This window comes from Elgaria multicarinata, chromosome 12 (assembly GCF_023053635.1).
Source record: "Elgaria multicarinata webbii isolate HBS135686 ecotype San Diego chromosome 12, rElgMul1.1.pri, whole genome shotgun sequence".
In the NCBI taxonomy this organism is placed as follows: Eukaryota; Metazoa; Chordata; class Lepidosauria; order Squamata; family Anguidae; genus Elgaria; species Elgaria multicarinata.
Window position 1 is genome coordinate 35,000,529 of NC_086182.1, and position 7,430 is coordinate 35,007,958.

General features: G+C 41.8%; 1 long non-coding RNA gene across 1 annotated transcript; it reads right to left on the reverse strand.

The window, feature by feature from the left end:
• Positions 1-217: 217 nt before the first annotated feature.
• Positions 218-4,670, reverse strand: LOC134407249 (uncharacterized). The gene is made up of 3 exons (XR_010026028.1): positions 4,622-4,670; positions 587-720; positions 218-273 (listed from the first exon to the last, which is right to left on the reverse strand). It is a non-coding gene; the product is annotated as an uncharacterized LOC134407249 (long non-coding RNA).
• Positions 4,671-7,430: the final 2,760 nt, after the last annotated feature.

Consider the following 7,430-nt stretch of genomic DNA (forward strand, 5'->3'; position numbering starts at 1 on the left):
AGATCGGAGACGTTTTGGTGCAGATATTACCCTCATTGTACTTCACCAGCCAACCTGTAGGCTTGTACAAGCCACCTGTGATGCGTTCCAGTATATTTCGCTCACAGTGCAGACATACCCTTAATAAACAGGGAAGAAATGAATACTGGACTTGAAATTATTTGGACACCACACGTCCGTAATTTGTGTGCTGCAGGAAAACCTCAGTAGGACTACGAGAATCTTCTCTTCCACTTGGAACCAATGAAGAAGCCCTCCTCAAATTTCAGACTCCTAATAATAATAATAATAATAATAATGAAATAAAAACCCATGGTAAATAGTTGGACACATTTAAAAGAAATAGAAAACTAAATAATGTTGTGTCTCATTGCAGTTGCAGTTATAAGACACTTACCTTGCTATAACAAGTCAAATGAAATATTTATTTGTGTTGTATTCAGACACAGTGAATAAACTGCCCATTGTTCCCTTAAGGACAACTCAGCTTTCAAACTCCTTCATTGCCCTCTTCCACTGGCCTGATCCATCCCTCAGAGGCTCCCTCCCTAGCCCCTCCCCCAAGATTCTCCTGTGTGCTGCTCACCCTCTCAGTGGGAAGGGCATGCCCTACATTCTCCCCAATGGAAGGTGCTCTGGCCAGAACTACATTACTGATGTCATCCCGTCCATGGAGGGAGCATGACACAGGTCATCACCCTTGGCCTTAGAGAATCTCTGCTGTAGACATGAATTAAGAGTTCTGCCAGAGAATTGTATATAACTCTTGTTATTAAATTAGTTAAGATACCAACAGCTGTGTGTTTCCCAAATTCAACAGCTCAAGAGGCAACATGATTTTCATCATTCAGGTCCTTTAAATGGGGAAAGCTACAGGTGATATAAGGGAACTTTGAAACAGGTTTCTCATACATTCTTACTTAAATCCAAATTCTTCTCACTTCCCCAACATGGCCCTGGATAAAGCTTCGAAAATGTATATTAGCTTTGATCTGGGTATCTTCTGTCCCATTGGAACCAACAGGAGGGAAATTTTAAAAACCAAAGATCCACCGGGAATATAAGGGAACAACACTGCCCCACTCCCTGAACCTCTTGTCCTGACTGGAGTGAGCTGGCGTTAGCGTTGGTTGTGAATTATCTGCCTGGAGAAGGTAATATGAGATTTTCACAGAAGCACATTGCTATGTGATTTGCAGAGCTGCTATACATGCCTACTCAGATGTAAGCCCCCCTGAGTTCAGAAGAACTTCCTCCTATTAAAGTATTATAGTATTGATGCCCAAATGGGTTTAGGGTGCAATCCTATGCAAGTTTAGACAGAAAGAAGTCCTTCAACTCTACTGGTGGGATTGCATCCTTAATTAGTGGCTGAATAGGAAGATTTAGGCTGCAGTCCTCAGTGATTTCATTGAGGGAGGGGTCATGTATGGGGCAAAGTGTATTTGGGGGAGGGGGAGAAATTTGTCCCATACATTTCTCAAAAAAAAAAAGAAGAAATAAATAATGGCATAGTTTATATTAATGCTCCCATCCTAAACATATTTTCTCTCAAGTAAGTCCTATTGATTTTGGTGGAGTTAACTTTTAAATAAGCATACTTTGGACCAAAGCTTTATTTTCACTTCCTAGTTTATAATTCATTTATAATTTCCAAAGTTGGCTCAAGGAAGCCATTAATATTCCAGTGCTCTAGAACTCTCTTCCCAGGGAAACGAGACTGGCTCCCTCCTTGATGTGCATTTGGAAGCAGGCAAAAACTTCTTTGTTTCGGCAGGCCTTTGGCGAATAATCTGGGCCTCTGTCAATGCTAAGGGCTTTTAAAATTGTCTTGTATTTTAAATGTTTAATGTTTTAATATTGTAATATATTTAATATATTTTAACTTTTGTATAGAAAAATCCAGTATCTGAAAATACGGTAGATCATTTGATAATAAAACCTCTCACAGGCCATTCTAAAACCAAGATGCCCCCCCCCCCGCCCCCATTCCTCCACCCTGGAGAACGAGAACATAAGAAGAGCCCTGCTGGATCAGACCAAGGATCCATCTGGTCCAGCACTCTTTTCCCACAGTGGCCAACCACTTGCCCGTAGGAAACCCAGAAGCCGGACATGAGAGCAACAGCATCCTCCAATGAGATCACTGAGAAACAAGATGGCAGGATAAGCATGTTCAGATGCTTATCGAGAATGAATAGGTCTACTCAGGCCCCTATAAGCAGCCGAAGAGGGGCACTTATTGATTGATATATGATTGATTGATTGATTACAGATCCCACTGGTAGAAACCAATAGTTCTGGCACTGTAATAAAACCACCATTTTTTTTTAAAGGGCTGAAGATCAATCCACCATGGTGAAAGCAATAGTCATTACAGGAGAACTGATGGAAATTGTTGCCCAAGCAAAAGGTCGAGTTGGGATTATTTCCATGATGGAACTGGAAACCCTTCCGTTTAGGATTAGATCCCCAAACAATGAATGCTTCCAGACAGAGGGCCCCTGCCACCAGTAACCAGAAAGCATTATGCAGCTGGCCTCTTTCTCATTAACAGATTTGCTGTATTAAGGAAAAAGATTAAAGTAGCTGTAAGAAAATGCAGAAGGGTCATGAGTAGACAATGTCAGGACCCCTGTGAACTTCTGTGAACAAATCAGGGTGGTGATGCTGTAAAAAGCCTCATCTGGAAGCACCTCATATCATCGGGCTGATGTTCACTACCTTCTCTGTCCTGCATCCTCCAGCCACTGCTGCTGGAATTGTTGAGCTAGCAAAGACTGGTGTGCTCAGAATCCCAGCCATGATATGAATTCTATACATTTCAGACAGATATTTATAAACAACCTCAATGGAACACTTAGGGCCTTATGTGTTAAACAATGAGTCATTCTGACATTCCATTCTATTTTGTTTCAGTTCCTTACAAATTTGGTCATGCTGGATGCCGGCAAATGACTCAATATGGGGGAGAGAGAGGGAGGGGGGAGAGAGAGAGAGAGAGATCCATAAGCCAATTGGTGAAAATACATATGTTTGTGTGGTGTAGTGACTAGAACATAAGAGAACTGCTGGATCAGACCAACAGTCCAGCACTCAGTGGCCAACCAGATGCCCATGAGAAACTCACAAGCATGACATGAGTGTAACAGCACCCTCCTGCCCATGCACCCAGCAACTGGTTTACATAAACTTACTGCCTCTGATGCTAGACTAGAGCAGCCTTTCCAAAGGTGGAGCAGAGACCTGGACTCCAACTTGGGACACCCACATTCTGCCATGAAGGTAGAGTGGTCAGAAGAGAGTCCTCTGTCCAGATCTGGTTTAAAGATAAAGAACCTATCAAGAGTTACCGCCTGGGTAGCTGACTGAACAGGCATGCATGCAAGTCACCTGGTCACAGTCTTTCACATTATGCAGTGATGTACTGTATTTCAATCAAAACTAAAATAATTATTTCTAAATTGGCATCTATACTTATTATTATTATTATTATTATTTGTATTTTTATACCGCCCAACAGCCGAAGCTCCCTGGGTAGTTCACAAAATTACCATAGCTAGAAAATGTGCAGAAAAGGGCAACTAAAATGATGCAGGGGCTGGAGCATCTCCCCTATGAGGGAAGGTTACAACCGCTGCAACTCTATCTTGAAAGAACGGGTAGGTAAGGGGAGACGTGATGGAGGTGTACAACATTATGTATGGTGCGGAGAATGTGGACAGGGAGACATTTTTCTCCCTTTCTCATAATACTAGAACCCAAAGGGATCATATCCCATGAAGCTGATTGGTTGGAGATTCAGGACAGATAAAAAGAAGGACTTCTTCACATAGCGCATGGTTAAACTATGGAATTCACTTTCACAAGATGTAGCAATGTCCACTAATTTGGATGGCTTTAAAAGGGGGTTGCAAAAATTCCTGGAGGAGAAGGCCATCAATGGCTATTAGTCCTAATGGCTATGTGCTATCTCCAGTATCAGATAGTATGCCTACGTACACCAGTTGCTGGCGAACATGGGCTGTTGCACCCATGCCCTGCTTGTGGGTTTCAATATCAGAAAGTGTGTGTGTGTGTGTGTGAAACAAGGAGTAGAATCCTACTTTGTTCCAGTGCAAGTGCTAAATAATGCTAATGATATTGCAGTAGCATAAACCACCACTTAGTGGTATGTGGTACAATGGGAAAAGCCAGTGATTTGCTGCTGAATTTTCCCCATTGCACTAGTTAATTGTGCAAGTGTTAATTTATGTTGAGGCAACATCATTAGCACTACTGCTGAGACACCATTGGATAGTACTCTATGACTGCACATAGCCCTGTGTCAACAAGTGTGTCAGCAAATATACTTTTTTATCAGTAGCAATGGGGTGAATTTCCAAATTGGGGTGGGAATTCAGACAGTGGATTTATGGAGTCCACGTCTTCCCTGGGTCCATTTCAAATTGGACTCCAGACTTCCAAATGTACTTTATTTGGCAGTTTATTCTGTCGCTTTAGCTCATAGAAACCAAACACAAAAGCAATACAGGAGTGGAAGACAGGAGCTCAGTCTCTGTGATGGTGGACACCACCACATCCCTCAAGCATCTCATCCCACACTTCTTGCAACTCTTACCCAGGTGTGAGAGGGAATGCTGAGAGGAGTCCAGATACAGAGTTCCTCCATGCCCTGTTTGATTTTGTGCTCTGAATTTGAGGAAGCAGCAGCGGCAAGAGCAGCAGCAGCAGCAACAGAAGAAGAAGAAGAAGAAGAAGAAGAAGAAGAAGAAGAAGAAGAAGAAGAAGAAGAAGAAGAAGAAGAAGAAGAAGAAGAAGAAGAAGAAGACTTGTCCATCACTTTTAATTTATTACTTCATTTGATATATTCTAGAATTGGAGGTCTCATAACAAGACTTTCACAGGTGATAACTGAAATATCTTATGGGGGTATCTTTAACTGCTGCACCAGAGACATCATTATTGGTGTGTTCTTATGCTGTTGGAAAATGGACCAAGAAAAATCATTCTGCTACAAGTAGGTTTGATTCTTGTCCTTTACTGTAACCAAGCAAAATTAAACCAAGAAAACCAAGAAAAAATAATATTCTCCTGAAATGCTGGTAAGTCAAATAAACTTAGAGAAATCTCAGACCAAATAGAATTGTTTAGGCCTGGCACTGTCCAAGACATGAGAGATTTTGGGAGATCATCCAGATCTCTACACACTCTACCTTCCTTCTGCACCTTCTTTTGTTCCTTTGCTTGAAAGGTATAGAACTTGTTCCTGCGCCCACTGCAAAAGGTCCATGCTTGAAACGTTGCCACATTCTCCAGGAAATCAGATTAATTAATGTGATGGAAGCCATATGATGGAAGACTAATTACTGACAAGACATATGGAAAGCATATGACAAAAGGACATATGGAAGACATATGATAGAAGGGCACATAAGGACATATTAGGAATGCCTTAATTAATTGACAGTCCAATGTTCTTATTAGGAATGCTCTTTTCTGGAATTACTCAAATGGCCACCTTGAATGACTAATGTCAGTTTCATTCTTGAAATGGACTCCATTTAGTAATTACAATGCTGTATCAGAAGTCAGCAATGGCTTCTATTATCTATTCTGGTATACAAAATTAAGGAATGTTTACCAGTTCATTAGAGATGAACAAAGATGACGACAACAACAACAACAATGAAAAGGACATTAACTTGATTTTCCACTAACCTGTATTTTGATGTACCAAGATAACTGCAACACACACAAACACACACACACACACACACACACATCATCATTCCAATGATAGGTGATATACAGAGCAAGGACACAATACAAGCAAGATGACCCAGTGGTCTAGATCCTCTCCTCTCCTCTGCTTTCAATAGAGATCAAAAGGTTGGACGAGGGAAGAGCTCATTGCCATGTTTTAAATCTGGTTCCTGTTAGTGTCAAGACGCCACAAATAAACACAAATAAAATGTATGTCTGACTGCCAACTTAAATCGAGTGTGAATGGGCAGTTCTTATAATATCTCTGTTCCTTTTGCAAATGCAAATGAGTCAAAACTGTTGAACACAGACTTTGCTGCTTACAGCAACTGATGTCATTCAAAACACACCAGCAGACTCTCATCACATCCTTAAAACATACACACAAACTGAATCAATTATAGGATGTGCCCAGTTAGAATATAGATAGATTTAAAGGGGGATTAGACAAATCCCTGGAGAAGGATATAAATGGTTACAAGTCATTATGATTATATGATACCTCCAGGTTCAGAGGCAGAATGGCCCCGGATACCAGTTGCAGATGAACAACAGTGGAAGAGTGAAATTGCCCTCTTGCTTGTCTGCTTCCCAGGGGCAGCTGGTTGGCCAATGTGGAAGCAGAATGCTGGACTAGATAGGCCTTTGGCCTGGTCCAGCATGGCTCTTCTTACGTTCTAGAATACTCTGTACTGGATGCTACTATGTGTGACCTGGAGTGCAGGAATCATAGAATCATAGAATAGCAGAGTTGGAAGGGGCCTACAAGGCCATCGAGTCCAACCCCCTGCTCAATTTTTTGTGAACCACCCAGAGAGCTTCGGCTATTGGGTGGTATAGAAATGTAATAAATAAATAAATAAATAAATAAATGCAGGAATCCACCCTAAAGCATCCCTGACAGATGCTTGTCCAGCTGCCTCTTGAAGTCCTCTAGTGTGAGAGAGCCCACAACCTCCCTAGGTAACTGATTCTATTGTCGTACTGCTCTAACAGTCAGGAAGTTTTTCCTGATGTCCAGCTGGAATCTGGCTTCCTGTAACTTGAGCCTGTTATTCTGTGACCTGCACTCTGGGAGGATTGAGAAGAGATCCTGGCCCTCCTCTGTGTGACAACCTTTTAAGTATTTGAAGAGTGCTATCATGTCTCCCCTCAATCTTCTCTTCTCCAAGCTAAACATGCCCAGTTCTTTCAGTCTCTCTTCATAGGGCTTTGTTTCCAGACCCCTGATCATCCTGGTGAAGTATATTGGTGTGTGGGGGTGTGAAATCCACATGCTTGTAGCCCTCCACGATACCTTCACACAGTTCAGAAAGCTGCATCTGAAGAATGTCTAACTCACACATGACCAAGGCACATCTGTGCCAGTCATGTTATGGAGGGGAGAGAACTCATAACATAGAAACATCAGTCACACCAGAACCACAGAAATCAGATGTGCTGGAATGGAACTCTTGATCTCTAAAATTCAGACTACCCAGACCCCCACCCCCCAGAGACAGAGTGAAATTTCACCTCCTCCATTAGTATTGCTTCTAATAAACTCTTTCTGGAGCCAATCAGGTCAGAACAATACATTCAGGATAAACATGACTATTCCACTACACAATTCTGGTGAATTTAGATTACAAAGCTGAATCACATCTAAAACTCCACACACATAG